Consider the following 20,739-nt stretch of genomic DNA (forward strand, 5'->3'; position numbering starts at 1 on the left):
AGTGCTGAGGTTAGAAATTTCCTTGAAGTAATCTGTACATCCTCACATTTCACCAGTGAAAATTTTCTTCTGATTAAACAGTTATTCTTTAAAGCAGAAATGACACCTCCCAGGCAAGGAAGGCTTGGAAGGTCACAGATTCTGTCTCCATAGGAGGCCAAGCTGTTTAGCAGAAAGGATGACCTACTGTGGAAACCAATGACCTAGCAAAAAAAAAAATAAACAGTGCTGTGCTGCAAAGTGGTGGAGCCAGCTGAGAAATAGAGACCTCAGTAATGAACTGCCTTCCTCCTACAGAGATCAAATCACGTTAAGTTATGCTATTAAAATAAATCGCATTTTAGGAGTCTTAAACTGAGATATTAACTTAAATTATTAAACCACAAAAATATCAATGTTATTTTCTACATATATGACCATGATTATTTTTTATTTGCAACAGACTGAAGTCCAAACTCTCAGCTCAACACCCACCCAAAAAAAAATTTAAAATAAATATTTAAACCATAATAACATATTTAAAATATATATTTAAACCATAATAACATAAACCCAAATATTTCTATATTCTGTTTTTCTAAATTAATTAAAAACTCTGAGAATTATCTGCTGATTTCAATGAACTTTGAATAGTGACCTCAACTTTAGAACTCAATTTCTTATTAATATTGTCAAACAGCAATCAGTTAAAAAAGACGGAAATAAAATGTCACTGCGTTAATTGTAGGCTACTCCTTTGCATATAATAAAAATACATGAGTTTAATCCTCAGAGCAAACCATGACAGCACCCTCCCTATCAGTGGGGCTATGACCATCTGCCCTGCCAACAGTCCTTTTAATTAGGCAAACCACATAAAACCTTGCTTAAATTTGAGACACAATGGACAACGCTTCATGGCATTATCTTAAAGATAAACTTGGTCATCGTTCTGCAAAAGAAACCAAAAACTATGGGAAATAAAAGTGCCATTGACTACATTTCAGCAGCGCAAAGCAAGTTGATCTCGCTTAATTTTAACCTTAAAAAGAGGGTTAAAACTAACACAGCATCAAGGTGCAGCAGAGATCAGTCATCTAGAAACTGGGGTGTTTACTCTGTTATATTCACATGTAATTACTGAGAAAAGCAGATGTGCCAGTCACCCAGCAGGCCCCACACCGTGGGGTGCACAGGGAGCAGTGCCCCGAGAGTCAGATATGAGGGATTAAAAGAAAGGCCTTGGAATGGCACCCAGCCCATAGAGACAAATACAATTTAATCAAATTATCTTCAGAAGAATGAATCTTCTGTGATAGACTGAAAAAAAATACGGTTCCAGAGAGGAAGGTGAGGTGTTTCTCAGGAAAAATTGCAAATACTTTTTATTTAGTAACTCATCCTTCCTGTGCTGCTGGACTGACAATAAAACTAAATAGAACAGCACTTGCAAGGCTGTCATATGTTTGTAAAACACAAGAAAAAGCATCTTAGGATAAATTTTTATTTCAAATAAACACTTATGGCTAGGAAGAAAATTCTGGATGCTGGGTTTCGTATTGATTGTGGCTTCTAAGAAACCATGTTTATGAACTAAAAGAGAAAACATCCCAAAGCTCACATCCTCAGTGAGAGGAGGAAGTTTTTGTCACACAGCTTTTTAACACATTCTAATAAACTTTTTCACAGATTATATTTCACAATCATTTCTAACCCCATCTACCTACAAAAATGTAGCACGTGGTGCTCTCCTAAAGACTAACCATCTGAGAGAAAAAGTGCTCTGATTATATTATGTTATATTTCCAAGCAATGCCATAGATCTGGAGTTAAAACTGTTTGTGATATCTTTTGTCTTCCAAGCAGAGAAAGGACTATTTTCTTACTCTTACTGATGTTACAAGATGAATTTTATACAGGCTTGTGTCTGGGACTTTCTGCTCAGCTACTTGATTTGTAGCTGCACAATTAAAATTCCCCTATCACTTGAGCTAGTATAAATTTCCCAGCCAAAATCAAGATTTACACTTACATTAAAGAGTAAGATCCTCTAATGCATTGAACCTCATAGCAGACCAGTAGTACAACTAATTAATATTATCACCAAACTTGTCATATCTAATACTTTCTTCAGAAAAATCACCCCAATACGGTTTGCTACCCGCTCCTTTCAGACATTTTCAATGCAGTGTCTCTGCAGAGCTGCTCCTGGTGTGCACAAAGACATCCACTGACCTTGTACATGACACATGGGGACCTGAGGATGCGCTGATGTGTCCTTGTGATGGAAAGAGACCTGTTAAAAAAACGCAGTCCCCAGCTACAAAATTACACGTCAAGTTACAGATACTTTCAATTACATAAATCAACCATCTGGCAAAAAAAAAAAAAAAAAAAAAATTAGCTATAGACATGAAAGAAGAGGGAGTGTGTCCAGAAAAGGGAAACAGATCTGGTGAAGGGTCTAGAGCACAAGACCCATGAGGATTGGCTGTGGAAACTGGGAGTGTTTGGCCAGGGGAAAGGAAAGCTCAGAGATGACCTTACCTGAAAAAAGTTGTGATGATTTGAGGGTCAGCCTCTTCTCCCTCAGGTCACAAGCAGCAGGACAAGAGGAAATGGCCTCAGGTTGTGCCAGGGAAGGTTTAGCTTGGATATTACAAAAAATTTCTTCGCTAAAAGGGTTATGAAGTGATGGAACAGGCTGCCCAGGGATGTGGTGGAGTCACCCAGCCTGGAGCTATTTGAAAGTTGTCCAAATGCAGTTCCTAGGGACACAGTTTAGTGGTGGGCTTAGCAGTACCGAGTTAACTGTTGGACTCTATTAACTTATAAGAATATTTTCCAACACAAATGTTTCTATATTCTGTGATCCAAGCAGAGCTCATCACCCCTGTTTAAATTTTGTGATATATGTAAACATAGATGACCATCCTATGGATACAAAGAATGAAATCCTCAATCATTGACATCCAATTGTTGGGCTAAGCATCAGACTCTCTCTCCTAATGCCCACAAAATGTACATTAAAACAGAAAATAAATTTTGAGATGGCATAGAAAATACTCAAATGTTCCTTGACTCATAGCTGGTTGGGGATTAGATTATTTAATAAGAAATTTATCGTGCTTCTGTAAAACTGCTTGTTAGGTCACATATTACAAACTTGGAAAAGCTGTTAGCAAAAAAAAAAAAAAATGAAGAAATCAATTTCTAGTCCCTGTGGTGATGTATTCTAAGTGTGAACTGTGTTATGCCTGGGGAGCACAGATTTCAACCTTAAATAGAAAAATTCTGGCTTGTCTTAGCTTTTTGAAATATCTTTTTAGTTCAGATTTTCTTATGAGGATATGCCTTGCTGTGAGAATGCCATGCTCCCCATTTGTATTACCAAATATGAGATCCATCTCACAGAAAATTATTATTATTAGCTGTTCCAGAAGCAGAGCCAAGTTCAAAAAGTTTGAAGAAATGGAAAAACTCCCTTTTAAGCTTTCCCTCAAGAACTCATTCCAAATTGAAAAAACGAGGATGGTGAAGGGACCAGAGGGGAAGCCTTAAAAAGAGTGGCTGAGGTTACTTGGTCTTTTCAGTCTGGAGAAGAGGAGGCTGAGGGGGAACCTCATTGTGTCTTCAACATCTTCCTGAGAGGAGGAGGAGGGGCAGACACTGATCTCTTCACCCTGTGACCAGTGACAGGACCCAAGAGAATGGCCTGAAGCTGTGTCAGGGGAGTTCCAGGGTTTCAGGAAAAGGTTCCTCCCCCAGAGGGTGGTTGGGCAATTGAACAGCTCTCCAGGACAATGGCCACAGTCCCAAACCTGACAGAGTTAAGAAGCATTTGGACAAAGGACTCAGGAACACGGTGTGACTCTTGGGGTGCCCTATTGAGGGCCAGGAGTTGGATTTTGATGATCTCGAGGGGTCCTTTCCAACTCAGCTTGTCCTATAAATCTGTGACAAAAAGTAGCACGACTTATAAAAAAATCTTCTTTTTAATACAATTCAAAATGTAATACTTAGGTTGTACAGTAACTTGAGATAGAATAACAGAATTATTTTGGTTGGAAAAAGATGTCTAAGGTCACCAAGTCCATTAACCCAGCACTGCCAAATCTACCAGAGCTGTTCTACCTTACGTTTGGAAATCAATGAAAAAAAGATGTGGGATTAGATGACAGACATCTGCTATCAGCTCTTCTCCAAGTATTATACAATGTAAAAAAAGAGGAAGCAAGGAGAGAAACCTGTGCTGTTGTATTTCTGCACCCGAGTGTCACACACTATTGATTCACCTCCTTGAGGACCAAGTAGGAAAACAAACCAAGACAAGTATGAATAAGCAAAGCCTATTTATAAATACGTTTATATATAGCTCAAGCCCCAAGTTTGTAGGTACAGACCAATACTCCACCAATATCCCGCAGCAAATATTAAGTAGCTGTGCTGACAGCACGTTGGAGGATGACAGATGACATTGGCAGCTGCTGTAGCAGGGAAGGCCTTTTGCCAGAGCTGTCAGTGCAGCTCAGAGCTGACAGCCAGCTCCGAGCGAGCCGGCCTGCCCTCGCCGCCCCGCGTAAGAGATACCGGGGAAAAGGCTTGACAAGCCCACGCTTCTCCACACAGCAGACACAAACAAACACCGTGTCAGGGAATACACAGCATCTATAATTCATCCCACAGCTACAGCAATTTTTAAGTGAAGGCAACTGCAGTTAGCGCGTCGCATTTATAGCAGGTCAGTCGGAGACTTTTAAAAACCTCAACCGAAACACTGTGACTCAAAGCAAAACCCTCTCAATATTTAATATTTCATATTGGGTAGAACTCCCTGAGTCATCTCCTCTCCTTAAACAAAACCAAGCAACACAGGTAATAAAAAGCAGAATATGATGAGACTTGAGAATTTTGGACTGAGAGATGTCAGTATGGTGAGATGAACAAGGGAGAAGCAGGCTGATGATAAACTCTCAAAAACTCTTGTCTTCCTGCTTCCCATTTCTGAACCTGGCAAACTGGCAGAACAGCTGAGAAAAACCACTTCAGTTGTTACCAGTTGGCAGAAACAGTTTAGACAGGTCGAGATACAACAAAAATTAATAGATCCCATTTAAGAAAGGCAACAAAATTAAAATGTCGTGACACGATCTCAAAAAAAAAGTAAAATAATGGTAAAAATATTAAAAGTTAATAAATTATTAATAATGAATTAACAATATTTAATAATAAAAACCGGATAAAAATCTCTACAGCTTTCAGAGGTGTTTTTATATTCAGATTTTTGCTCATTATGTGCTACTCTTACAATTTTCTGTGGCTTTCTGTATAATTTTGAGCTTTGAAAAGAACTCTGTTTAGTGACAGCTACTATTTATTTATTCTCATTTAACTTAAGGATCTAACAGAAGAATAAACTTCTGCTTTATAATGAGATTTAGAAAAAAAACCCATAAAATCTTTCAAGTAGTAAAATATTTAATATTTAGGGTGTGATATTAGCCATAGTGCTAATCTTGTCTAAAACAGCCTTACATCTTTGAGATCTTGAACCAACCTGCTACCAAAACCACAAATGTCTGGGTGACCTGTAACATTGATATCACTAATTAGCTGCCCTCCTCCTGCAGACCAGACAGAAGTAAAGATAATGAGAAGGTCAAGGAGAGTGGCTGAAGAATTGCCATAACTTGCATTGACTCCGCATAGACAGGGCCATTAGAGACTTTGAGGATGATATGCTTCTCTAACACAATAAATATTCCAGAGTCACTGAGAAGGAACAAGATTCCTGTCATTTTGACTGTTTTTCCATTCCCAGAGTATTAGAATAGTGACTTGCAGAAAAGCTGTAAGGCTTATCAACTCCTACTAGGGCTGCAAAATCAAAGCCAACATTTATGCAAGTTCCTTGGTTTTAAATGCACAGGACAGGTGCCTAGGTTTGGTACAGTAAATTTCTAATTAATGAACATTCATTAATGGACATAGTAAAGAAAAAAACTGTTTGACTGTCCCAAGTTACAAAAATGATGCAAAAAATTTAGATTTTATTTCTCATTTTTAGAGGTGCCCAACGTCTCTACACATTCCACTCACGTCCTTTTGCATGGTACCTCACAGAATCAGCTGTAACACGGAGATTATACAGGTACCTAAATCACAAAGGAATTCTAACAATGACTTAAAAGAACATACTGTGACTCCAAAGCCTTCTGATAAAAAAAAAAAAACCAAAAAAATGCAAAATACTCCGCAAAAAGGTAAGTAATAATTTCTGATGTGTGCAATAATCCCAGCACGTGCTAACATCTTGCCCTGCCTAATACATTAGTAATACTTTATGGTTTAACATTAGGAAATATTTAGGTAAACAGTTAATTAAGATTAAAGCCATATTTCCAAGTTATTCCCAAATTCTCATACTCATAAGGGTTCTCATTGTGTGCAGCGGAGCTCACCATCTTTTCAGAGGTACCTTCTCTGAGGACTGTTATCAAATATCCATCACAAAGAGACTTAAACCTGCTCATGTAGGAGCACCAGCTTAGTTCATGCTGGACCATAACAAAGCCCAGTTCCCAAGTAAACCTTGGATGGATTATTAATGAGATCTGGAAAAGGGGATTATCACCACTTGGGCAGCAGAGACAATGAGAAGAGCAGCAACCCTGACACCCAACAGAAACTGGGATTTATCATGGCACCAGTTGTAAAGTGCAGGCTAAAATACAGGTCACACAGGCCAGAGGCTGTGCTGCATCTACAACAAAACCTGCAAAATATGGTTTGTTGTAGTTGAGAGAGCCTGACAGCTGAAAATGAATCTTCACACCTGGCAGAACTTTTCATGCACAAGAAGACTGCTGGAGCCTCTTCTTACAGTCAGGTTCTATGGTTTCAAACAAACCAAATTTTTGTAAAAGCAAACAAACCAGTTCAAACCAAGAAAAACAAAGCAAAAGAAGAAAACAAACAATCATAAAATAAGCAATAAACATTGCAGCAATGCTCAGTCAGAAATCCTTATCTTAAAAAGCCTTTCATTATTGAAAATGGCAAGTATTTTTAAAGAGAGTCTAGAGATGCTTTTAATGCATATCTGTTGAAAGTAAGAAGTTGAAATTATTTGAAAAACTGGATGGATTTTTTTCCCCCCTGAGAAATGCTGCGATATCTTTTTGTTGTTTGTTTTCTGTTATTGTTTGTTAAAGCAGTTTATTCTTTTTTCTTCTCATTATTGATTTAATCAAAATTTAAGCTTCTCTTTTTTTCCCAGCCAGGAATATCATGGTTAAGAGAACTTCATGGGATACTAAGGTTGAATTCCTTGCTGAGAATCACACCAAACATTGAAAACATGGCCCTTGCACTGACTGTGACAGACCCAGCTGCTGGCTGTGTCATGCAATCCCTCACTTTAAAATTAGAACAGGACTGTTTATTTTGGTTTTGTTTTTTTTTTAATGAGGAAAAAGCAGCAAATATTCCTCAAAACAATGCCCCTGAATTTAGGGCCAGATAGGTCTTAGTTAAATGCCTCAACCTCTAGGCAAATTCACACTGGATCTGCGAAACAATGAAATTATTTTTCACAAGAGCTTATTCCAGCAAATTTTCACATGTTATGAAATAAATCTCTTCAAAATGAAAAAAAAAAAAAGTTTTGTCAGTTGTTAGCATTACTGGGAAAGAGGGCAGAGACTTATATAAATCAGTCATTAGATTAATCGTGTCATAGACAATACACTGAACAAGCATTTAATTTCCTTGATGACAGTTTGATGGTTACCTATTACTTTTTATAGAATGTTAAATGCAATGTCCTCCAATTAAACTATTTACAAATATCTGCGAAGCTAATTATCTTTTGATCATTAATCTGGCTTCTCTGCATGTTTATTTGTTTTCAGAGACAGTAATCCACATTACAACAGCCAAGCACCCAATATCAGCATAGCACAGCGTTTTCCAGATTTTTCCAGGCTTTTGCCTATTTCCTGATGCCATATGACAGATCTGCAGCACTTTATGTTCTGATTTACTAGGAGTATCCAGCTGAAAGCTTTGCAAACAATGCTGATTTTGAAGGTCAAACAAATTACAAAGATATTCACAATTTTATTAAGTCTTAAAAAAATTCTGATTGCTCTTTAGCTTTGAATTCAGGGTTAGGATTTAATTTTATTTAGCATTCATATTTTTAAACTACTTTAACTGGAAATCATTCAAGGTTTTTGTGTGTATGAGGAAAAATAATAGAGGTGAGATCATTCTTAGGATTTAACATTGTTTTCCTCCTTAACATCACGAAAACCTCATATTTTGCACAGAAAAAGAAGAAAACATGAAGAAAACAGGAAAAGCAGCTTCACTCATTTTAAAGTGTAGATGGTCATGGACAGATGAGATAACACAGAATCAGTTGAGTTAGGACAGAAAATCTTTAAAAATCTAAGAGGTAGGAAATAAATTAATCTCTGTTTTCCTGTGAGACTTTTGACACAAGTACATCTGACCAAACTTCTCATTTGAAACCAGCATTTCATTTGCAATCTTGAGGAATTATAAGAGTCTATGCAATTGAGCAGTACATTGTGTATTAATTTAAAATTATTATTTTAAAATGTCCTCCTCAAACTCAAGCTATTACACATTTCACCTGAAATGACCTTTCAGTCAGTGAAAATAAAATTTAAAAAAAACCCTGTGTAATGTGAGTAACATTAAAAATTATCTCCTGCCACATCTTTCCAGAGACCACTGATGTTCAACCTGAAATGCAAAATGTTTCAAACTCACATCTATGTTGATATTGACCCAAAATTAAAGATCAACAGTGATAAACAGTGGCATAAGAGTCCCAACACATAAAATCTAGTCCTATTTGAGTGGGACAGCACTTCCACATATTCAATTTATCTGATTATTAGGGTCTGTAGGCTATATACAAACAGAAAGGTCACAGCTCTCTCCTTTTATAGAATATTTGTGCACAGTTTTATGGATTGAAAATTTTTTGAGCACACCTTAGATTTGTTCTACAAGGAACCTGAACAAGTTTTTTTTTTTTTAAACAGCACAAATATCTCACATAAGCTGTGACACTTTTCAGAGGAGTCTCTTAAAGCGCGCTGTGAATTTGGTATTAAACAATTCCATATGTTTGCCTCCAATTTGTGGCTAATTACAGCAAGTTTTTTAGCACCTTCTCCTCTGTCATGAACCTTTTAGAAAATGACTGAAGAAAAAATCACGGAGTTCAGGAACATGCAGTTGCTAAATATGCAGGTTTTATGAACCGCAAGGCAATCTCAGGGAGTATTTTAGCATCGTTTTCTCTTTTCTCACTATCAGCAATGCCAATATGAGATCATCAGGTGCAACACAATAATTCTATCATCACCTTACACACTTCTGTGTACATCTAATTACATGGACTCTTCTGTAACAGACGGAAAAATACCCTTTTTAATGAAGTATATTTTCAAAAATTTTTATTGATAAATGATAAAATTAGCGTTACTCTTAATTTAAAAATATGTCACTTGATTTTGTATTTCTTTTCAATTGATTCCACAAATAATTGGATGTGTTCCTCTCAGACAAACTTTTTAAAACTTATATTGCCTCTCCAAGGTATAAATATATTGACAAATACTCTGATAACATTAACAATTAAAAATGTCCTGTATCAAACCATCATCAAAGGCTAGGAAATGTTCCATTGCTACTAACATATCACAAAACTGATAAAATCAATTAATGATTGCACTTTATTTGTGAAAATCATTAGTAATGGAATTTCCCTCTGGTGATAAATATTTTTATGCTTTTTTGTTGGTGGGAAAAGTTCAAAATTCTGATGGTTTGAAAAAAATAAGCAGAAGTGATAAACACTACTGTGTCCCATCTTCAATTCCTCCAAAAAAGATATCTTTAAAATACTATGAAACCATAATACAGCATGTTTTGGAAAATTATACTTTACAACTCACAACAAGGCAAAACTGTGAAATATCCCTGCAACGTAAGAATTGCATGTTTCAACAAGATCATTTCCTTCCCTGGCAGAATTATGGAGCACACAGCAGGACCCAAATGCAGCATTATCTGTGATTATTGTAATGGTAAGTTTTGATGGAAGTTGCAATTGTTCTTTCTACTCCTTCCCTCTTCCACCCTTGTTAAAAAGTGTGGCAAATGAGAGAAGCCCAGGATTTCTGTTCAAGAGGCAATGATGGCTACATGCAGATGAAAATTTATTATCCTACCCTTGGTTTTCCCTTAAACAGACATCTTTATTGTGTTCTTCCTCCTGAGCATCCCACTGCCACCTAATCTGTAGTCTTAACAGTCTAAACAAACTGCTTTATTAATATTAACAAGATATTTCAATATTTATAACATATAGCAAGACTAAGGGGTAGTGAAATGATGGGCAGCTCAGCACTCAGGTGCTGAATCTAAGTGACTGAGAGAGCACATTACAAATGGGTACAGATGGATGTCAAAAAAAGGCAGGAGAGAGGCAGAAGGAATGTCTTTTGGCTGTGCTAGAGAACATCCTGCTTTCTAGATATGCTCAGGTCTGCTCTGGCTTTTGGTGAGAAGCGCATTTCAATTGTCCTTTTATTTTACATACTTCTATCATTTTGATTTTGTATTAAGACCTTGACATGCAAGAATTTGTAACACTTTACAGGTATTATCAACAAATGTCACTAGTCTGGAACTACACTTTCCTATTCGAGTGTTCTAATGCTCCATAGCGATCTGGGAGTCAAAGTAGATCAAAACCCAATGCCAGCTTTCTTTACATAAACACAAACAAGCAATCAACTACATTGTCACCTAATCACCCTGAAGTGTCTTATATTAATAAAATAAATTGATTTTTCAGGTTTTGCAGTACAAGTCCAGCTTTCCAAGGCCATGCCAACAACACTGAACAAGTCTCACAGGACATGGATAAGTATTTTGACCTGAAAGTAAGTGACTGAATTCCACTCACCAGACAAATGATGGAAACCATTCTCAATAACACAGACCCAACAAGACTCCTGCATTGCAGTGAAAATACTGAGGCAGCTTTACTCACCGTGTGCATGAAGTTCAGTCTCTTTCATCGAGGACTCTCTGCTCATTCTGACTCAAAATCCAGATGTTAGATCCGTGTCAGGCAGTCCATCCATGTCCTGAAGTCCAGCAGTCTGGTGCCAGCTCCTACAACCAAAGGTGAGACCCCAAATGTCCGAGCCCACAGTGCCTCCTTTCCCTTTCACCTTCCCAGAGGACACAGCAGCCTCCAATCTGAGGAGTTATGACACCCGAGTCAGCTGTCTCCTCACCCTTTTTACTCTCTGGAGAAAGTGAGCTACAGGATAAGATAGGCAGGCTCTCCTTCACAACATGGAAAATAAATCCCTGCTGGAAATAAATCCCTTAGGATATATATTCCCTGATTATGTTAAATTTTGTCTTGAACTTGCAAAGAAAGTTTGTTTTTTCTCTTAACTGTCCACATCAAATCAAGATCCTCTCTTTGAGTTGGATCCCACCAGAAGGGAAGCCACTCTTTCCATTTCTTTATTTAATTCATAGTAATGTTACTTATCTAATGCATGAAGAAAGTTGCTGCCCTTTTTCTTTTCTTTTTTTTTTTTTAGGCACAGGTACTTTCCCAACAAAGAAAAGACTTTCATACCTTCTTGGGTTGATTGGGTTGTCTTTTTTATCTTTTCAGAGGATGCAAACATATCCCTTTTTCAGGTGAATCAATTAATTCTTCTGCTATAAAGAAATGAGTGGCATTCTCTCAGGTTTTGAGCATGCAGCTCCTTTGTTCAACACCTAGCACAACTCTGGAATCTATTTTGTGAATGATTTTAATCCTGCAGGAAAAAGAAACTAATTGTGTTAAGTTTAGCATGATAGCCAGTTTTTAGCACAAAACCAATCATTACAAGAGCAAAATGAGACATACATTGAATATGCAACAAATGAAAACTGAATTACACCTTTAGAGAGTATCTGCAGTACACAGCCAAACCACTGTGCCCAAATGAGCTATTTTATTAGGACAACTTTTATTTGTTTAATTTTATTATTTTAGAGTTTTTATATACCACTTAAGCAGCTCTAATTGCAGCCTGTTTCTGAACCTCTTGCTCCTAGATCAGAGAGAACAAGTAGATACTGACAAAAGCTCCTCTGCTCAAAGCTGTTCTGCTTCAGAGGACACGTATCCACATTCAGGGAATCCTGAACTTGAGTTAGTGGGATCAATATTTCAAGTCAGTATCAACTGTGCCTGCAGAGACTCAGAACCAAAGCTTCCTCTCATCCTTGCAGTCAGACATTTGGGAAAGGAGCTTATTCTGCTGTGCAGGCATGCCTCTGTCTCACAAACCCTGTTCTTTTTTTCTGTCCTTCAGCTGTTTTGCCAAAGACAATCATCACCAAACCTGCTTGTACATTGTTACTTACCATCATTTCCTTCCTTGCTGCTGTGCTATGCAAAGGGCTAATTATGTATCAGTCTCTGCAATTCTAATGTAGGAAGTACAACCACTTGCAGTACCTTGATGACTGCTCTAAGCTCATTTTGGAGGTGCACATAGTAATTATTTTTTTTACAAAATTATGTCAGCTGTATAAAAATATTAACCTGAGGAGAAAGAGGATAGCTCAGAAATGGCAATAAGCTACTGAACTTCATATAACTAGTTAACTGGTTTAAATCTAGTGAAACTAGATTAAAGCTAACACTCATGAGAAGACTGTTATAATGTTACTTGTCCCAACATCCAGCTATTTCTCTTCACTCAGACTTGTCCCATGTGCCCATATCCATGGCCAGCTTCCATCCTGCACTACTTATTTCACTTTGTTGTGCGCAGTTCACAGGTCACCTTTTGCAAGGCTGACAGATTCTTTTCAGGTGGATATTTCCTGCTTGTCCTACAAGAGTTTAGAGGGTGGTAGCAGGAGGTGGCAAAGCCTACACATCATGTAGACCAATTTCCCAGTGTGGAAGGTGTTTCTACAGATAACCACAGCTTAGCATTTTTCATCCCAAGGCTCACAGAAAACCTGCTTCCCCTGTGCCACCACATGTTCAAATGTCAGACATGACCTGACAGGAGGAGCAGGTTGGCCACAATAAATTAGGAAGTAGTGCTGCCAGGTGGGAGAGTAATGACTAGGAAATATTGCCACAGCAGGGCTACATGTTGGAGTAAGCTTAGAGTAAAATATCCTGTAAAAACCCATGAGTCCTTTCCTTTTTCCTGGCAGTTAAGAGACAAACAACCAAATTTTGACTTTAGAGCATCAGTTCCTGAGGACAAGAAACATTTATCCATCTTGGCTAGAGTTTAAAATAAGGAACAAGCATTTGAGAGTTGAAATGCTGGATAATTGCTTGATAAATTACGTTAATAAAAATAATCTGTCCTCTAGCTCTTGCTTTCTTTCACTGCCCATTCACAAAATGGACATAGCAGTACTGGTATGATGAAGAATGAATTTTTACACTAGAGCTATTTTTATCATAGCTTTGGTGTAAACAAACAACTTCAGCTTCAAAACTACCATTTTGCCCTCTTTCACAAACAGCAGATCAAGTGGAATTGCTTTTAACAATGCTTATTTGTATTGCAAAATGAGGCTTTTATTATTTCCAGTAAAATAAACTGAATCAGATATTGTGCAAAGTTTTCAGTAGAACATTTATTTTTTTCGAAAGAGAGGGATATTCAAATCTTATTTTAGAAAACCCAGCTATGTACTGTAAATCTAAACTTGTTTGAGAGAGAAGTTAAAGGCCAGTTCTCAGTAATTGTTTAGGGAAGGATTAGAGTCATGTTAAAAGCCTAATTTGTTGCTTTCCTGGAAATGTTGTTTTCAGCTCCAAGCATAATTTTGAATGGACTGCCTTGTAATTGGCACAAAAGATAATTATCCCAGTCCCACCCAAAGAACTGAGCTTGAGCCAGCAGGGACAGCTGAGCTCAGAATTAAACAAGTGCCGTGTTCAAACTGAAGACATTGTACCATGTTTCTAGTAAGATCTTATTGAGTTTTCAGCCACTTTTACACACTCTAGAGGGTGTCACGTGCCACTGACCTACAAGCAGTGTGCAGGAAGGGCAAAACTAAACACTCTTAGCCTGTTAACAGCACGAACAAAACTTTTACACCAGTCTCATTCAGAGGGGCCAATGGAATGTAGTACCTACAATCAACGGCCTCCATGCCATCAGAACATGTCAAGCCTGCAAATTATCTAGATGATGGCTTTTTAAGAAAGCTCATGGTCAGGAGCAGCAAGTGAATGACAGTAAAAAATACAGAACTAAACAAAATTAACAGCATAAAAAAATATAGTGTCATTATGTAACTTGCTTCTTACGGAAAACTTTGTCCTGGCCCTATGCAATGTCAGAACTGGGTGGGTACAGAAGCAGAATAAACCAGTATGTTCAAGCCTAATGACTGCTTAGGCTGATCCCAGTTTTAAAAGAAGTGATTTTTTTTTTTTTAATTTTAGCTAACTCATTGTCAAGATAACATCCTTTATTAAAGAATCATTTAAAATGGAGTCATTGTGAGGTTTAATTTAGAAACTCATCAAAAGTCAAGCCTGAACATGAAAACTAGATTCACAAATCCAACACTTAGCATTTGCAGAGACAGCATCATTTCTTTTCCATTAAAGTTAATTATTTGTATGCAAGAAGTCTTTTCAAAACTCAAAGGAAGTATTAAACCCAGTAATCAACATGTCCTTGAAATTTATCTTTTAGACAGTCAACTGCAGACAAACAACATATGCTTATGTCATACAGATTCAAAGAGTCTCTAAAGTCCCAACACACTGGAGATACTGGAAGATGTACACATTTTATTTACTTATTTGTACCTTTTTGTTACTCACCTCCACATATCCTGGAAGAGAGCATGTAAATTTAAAGTATACTGCTGCCCAGTCAGCATGGTGGAAAAAAAGCTTAATATTCAGGTTATTTGACAAGATCAGAGAGGCAGCAAGAATGGTACCTGCAATAGATATGGAAGACCATCTGAAATTTTGATTTGACAAATATTTCATTAAAATATAAGTTGAAATTCAAATTCTAGTCATGAAAAATGATAGCTTTATGGAGGCCCTAGTCAGGAAGCAAAGGAAGAAACTTTTAACCAGGTCCAGACTCGGAACAGGGTGGGGCTCAAGAGCTGTGATTAAAGATCTGCCCTGCATAACTCAAACAGACAAAACCACGCCTAGGTTGGACATCCATAGGAGCAAAGAGACTTGCAAAGTTTGCTATTGCTTGGTACTGCAAAATGTGAAAAGCAGAATAACAAAGAATAAGGAAGTTGCCAAAATCCGTGAAGGACAGTCAAAAGTTTGAGCAGTAGGCTCAGAATTGTTTAAAACCATATTAGAGGCATAAATCATAGGTACAAAGATTCTGAAAAAAATTATGAAGTTGAGAAAACCTAGTTAAATATCAAAGTAGGAGAAGGCAGTAAAAATCCGTAAGTCTGCTTTCAAATAGTGAAGATGTGTGCAAATGAGGAAGATAGAAAAGTTCTTAATCTTTAGCAGGTTTTAGCAGGCTAAACATGAGCTTGAAAACCAACTTGCAAAGAACTAAAACCAAATAATACAGATTAAAATATTTTTAATTTTTCAAATACATAAGAAGAAAGACGCCTGCAAGAAGACCACAGAAAAAGTAGAACATTTAAGCATAACAGGAGTATGCAGAGCAGATAATGCTAAAGCTATTTTTTTTAATCTATGGATCCACTTAGGTAATTATTCTGAAAAACCTTCCTTTGCAAGGTAAATAGCAGTGATCCATGCCAAGCTGAAATACTGGTAGAACAATTTATTAAGTTGACAAAATGACTTTTCAGTAACAGATAGCATAGTATTCAAAAGGAGATCAAGGGTTAAACAGCTGATCTTTTGCTCATAATAAAGAATTGAATTAATGAAGTTAAGAATAAAATACATTGTGAAGGGTCAATACAGCTCTTCCAAAGAGAAATATTTCCTTCCCAATTATAGGGTCTTTTGAAGAAATGATCAAGTATAGTGATGAATCAGATTTGCATCTCATCCCCTTGGAATGGCAAAATGTGTCTCACAGGTTCAAAACTGAAAACTTCTAGGCATAGGATGATGGCAAATGTTCTCACACAGTTGAAAAAAAAAAATACAAGAAAAGTGGCTAGATTTTACAGAGCCAGAAGTGTCTAGTGGGGAGTTATGAGTTATATTCATAAATTAATACAGAAACTTGGATGAACAATGAAGGATGCAGTGTGTTGATGATGCTGACATATTCACAGTAGCAAAAACAATGACTGCTTTCAATAAACAGAGAAACTTAGAAGACTCTGCTTTGGGCCAATAGAATTCATCCTAAAAAATTAAAAACTATTTGTGTATGGAAAAAAAAAAAACCTAAACAAAACTCTACAAACACATTAAAAGCTCTGCCCAATCAGGTACATCAATAAAATGATCAATGGAAATTTGAAATAATAAAAAAAAAGTTTGTGAATAATTAGGAAAGAAACAGAAAATAAGTCAGATTTCATTATGACTATGTAGAAAACGATGCTGTACCTTCCTGTTAAATGTTGTGAGTTCTCACATCAAAAAGGACACACTGAAAATGAGAATTCCTATAGGAGAATGACAGTGATTATCAAGGTAAGAAATGTTTCTGTGCAAGAAGTGACAAAGCAGACCAGGACCTTTCATCCTGAAAAAGACCTGGCAGGGTGAGGGGTACACGGCACAAATGCACACAGCCATCCATGAGCAGAACATGCAGAGCAAGTGAAGACCTTGCTCTCAGCCCAGGAAGAGCTGCAGTGCATAAAAACTGGTGTACAGCTAAAGGGAGAGTAAAATCCTTTGAAGGTGATAAAATGCAAAGTGTTACTGCTCTCTAGGAAAAGCCTCTGACCAGAGGCCGTGGGATTTTTGGGAGAGCATTCCAGGGAATGCCATTACACTTCTGCCAGATCCTGGAGATCCACTGCTGGCCTTTGCCAGACTGTCAGGCATGGTCTGAACTCATTTGGTCTCTCTCATGTCACTCATGAAACACTGAGACCATTCACTGCTTCCAAACTGAATGCAATATTTGACTGTAGCCTCCTTGAGTGTGGTTTTTCTCTTTGTACATTTAATGTACTCAGAAAAAAGACACAACTAGATATACTTATTGACTAAATACATGAGAAACACCTGGAACAGTATTTCGTGTCGGTTTACACAATGAGCAAAATGTATTTACTGAAAATCTCTTACCTTTCTTTCTAATCATTCAGGTGTTGCCCAATCACTTTGAAAGAGCTGATAGCATCAGGCAGATTTCCAGCTGTGCTTTATCTGAAACCAGGAAATAATGTGTAAGCTTGCTCATGTAATAATGAACAAGCAATTAACAGAATCAAGACAGTTTCCAAAGGGATCCTGTCTCTCCACGTATCAGTGGTGAAAAGAAATCTGTAGCTATATTTATCTAACCTCCAGTTTCTCTAGGGCTGATTTTTAGTTCATTGGTTCAGAATTACTGTGGTCCTGACAAGGTGAAGTGAGCTCCCAAAACTATGGGAGCAGCTGATAAAATTCACAGTAAGTGGGAATGTTCAGGTTATCCACTCTAACATCTGCATCACGTTGTTTTATACTTGTGAACAAAAACTCTTTAACAGATGTTCCCATATATAGGAATGCTTCTGTAGAGGCAGTTAAAACTGCTTAGAAAGGCTATCATAATCCACTAGCCATAAGGGAAAATGGAAAATAAAAGTTTTAATAGATGGTACTTAAGGTACTCTTCAATGTATTGGCTCAAAAAAAAAAAAATCCTAAGAATCTTTTATTAGATTTTTTAAAATAGCTATTATCATGCAATGATGGTAAAAATGACTGAAGAAATTAACTTAAAATTATTTTAAGTATTATACATCTGTATTTCTACAGCTGGAAAAGATATTTTACAAAAACTGAAGGAAGCACACATCCTTTGGAACTCATCTCTCAGTAACTTAGAAGCTGACTCCATCATCTCTGATTTCTCCTCTTCCTCTCAATATTGCAATTCTATTCTGTAAATTTCTCAGAATTTAAGAATAAAATGGACCTAAAAGGAAAGATTAAAAAGAGTTCTGTCTTAGAAATATCAAACTTCCTTTTCAACATGAAATCCTGGAAGAGTAAGGAACAAATTACCTAATTTAGCCAGGAGACTGTATCACCTTGGCATAACTGCTGATTCTGGCTGTTCTCATGGGATTTAGGAGGTGTGCTGCGGGTCTCACAGAAGAATAAAAACAAAAACAATATGATCGCTTATGAAATAATTTTGAAAACATTGGTTTTTTGTGATTTTTTTTCTCTAATTTCACCATAGATTGTTTCTATTGCTGTTGCATTTTATGCTTTCACAACATTTAAGTTGATTTGACCCTTTTGATACCACACCGCATTGCAATAAAAAGAGATGCATTTCTCAGCGAGGAAATGACAAAGCTGTGGCAGCTTCCCATGGAGGTTGTTAAAACAGAGTTGATGAAACATTCTGTTTGTTGTTTGGTAGCTTAGCTACTTCATCAAGCATTCTGCTTATTTCCCCTCATTACTGGAATTATGCCTTTCAGCTATGGAGACCAAGAATATTAATATATGATTTAGGCAACAAGAATATTAAAAGTGTGTGCGAATGAAATACTGACTAGGCTGAAAAGAAAATGGGACAATGCTAAGCATCCTCATTCTCCTGGTACATCATGAAGATATAGTAGGCATTGTTTTAAAGATACATGTCCAAAACAAACAATAAGGACCATTTTTTTTTTCATATTAGCAGAAGCTCTACATAGCCTTTCTACCTGGAAAAAAAAAGAAATAAATAAAAAAACTGCATTTTTCAGTCTCCTGAATGATACAAAGAATAACATTTTATAATTCCTTGATCTTTAGTTTCTATCACACCATTACATTTTGGGGCTTTTCCTGACTTGTTGACTGCAATACCCCTGAGCCTAAAAGAAAACAAACGTCTCATCCAGACACACACCCCAAAAGCAACAAGCACTCACATTTCAAAGTACCTGGGAGCATCATTCCATGATGAACACAAAGATAAGCATATATCTGAATAGACAGGTATATAATGAACATTATTAATACAGGATTGAACTGCAAGAACAAGAAAACTTAATGTGAAATAACCCTTTCATCCCAAGCAATCAGATAAAAAACATAGTTGATTTTTCAAATTGAAATCAAAGCAATTTTTAAGGCTCTGAATGGATAGTATTACTTTTTCTGAGCATTTTTCTTTTTTATTTCTAAAAGATAAAAAGCAAATTGATTTCTATCTCAATGACTTTTTGCATTTTATGTTAAGAAACCAAGCCAAGTAATAACTTCAAAAATTCTTAAGCATTCAAATTTTCCAAACATGGACCAGAGAAATGAATCAGGATCGTCATCACTGTTCCTGCTAAAGGTAATGCTAAACAAAACTCCCACGATCCTTAATGAGATAAAATTAGGACAATGCTGAAAGTTTCCATTCCTGTGAAGTGAAAAAGCACAACATCAATATTTTTGCTACAAATCCAAAGCTGATTAAAAAAAGTCTACCATGATTTTCCTGGGATGTTCAGGCATCAGAAAAGAGAAAATGGTTGGGCCATGGATAAACACCACCTTCTCCATAAGCAGCAGGGAACAATTGTGGAATGATGATGCTCCAAGGAAAGCACAGATCCTTCTATCGTTCAGACCTTGATGAAAGAAAAAGATACAAGCCGGGCAAAGTGACAAAATGTATGGGACATGTAGATTTTAAGCATTTTTGTCAGCTCTTCCATGTCTGTAGTTATGATCAGATATACAGATGGAGAACACAATGCTAAAGCATAACGAGTGAAGATGAGCTTTAATTGGGGTTAAAAAATGAAGATGATCTAGAAAGTATACAATATTAGAAGAGCATCAATTTAATGGTTTAATGGATTGCTGTTGCACCAGGAAACTGTTCTTGCTGTTCTTATCCTAAATAGCAGGCTCCAACAAATACTTTATACATATATATACATATATATATATATACACACACACACGTCTGTATGTATTAATATGTAAATTATTTCTTTTTTCCTTAAAAATAAAAACAGAGTTTTCTCTAGCTCCTGTTAACTCTGAATTTCTTACAGCCCTCATAATAGAAATTTACCTGAAATCCTGATTTAGAAAATGTAAATCTTTGAGCTTTACAGCTCTTTAGGAAACATCATGAACAGACCTGTGATAGAGATGGACAGACATAGAAAACTTGAAGTCAGATAAGCAAGGAGTATCATAACTGTGAATGACCTTAAAAATAAGAAAAAATGATGTGAATTGAAATTGCTATGAACTGGAAGCCAAAATATGGATTTGAGGAATGTAGGTATTATTGAAGAGGTAATAAAAATAAACAAGTTTAATACTGAAAGTTGTAGTACTATGGTTTTGATTGACAGGTAAGGATGGTGCTATTCCATCAATATGAGAAAAAAATATGGAATTTGGAAGGGTACAGGAGAAAATCAAATTCTGAATGGATAGACAGATTTTAGGAAACCAGACGCTAGAGAGGTTATGGAGCAGGAGGGAAAATAGCTTGGAAGGATGAGGACAAATTGGTTCTGGAAATATAATTTTCAGATTAC

This window comes from Melospiza melodia, chromosome 2 (genome assembly GCF_035770615.1).
Source record: "Melospiza melodia melodia isolate bMelMel2 chromosome 2, bMelMel2.pri, whole genome shotgun sequence".
Lineage (NCBI taxonomy): Eukaryota > Metazoa > Chordata > Aves > Passeriformes > Passerellidae > Melospiza > Melospiza melodia.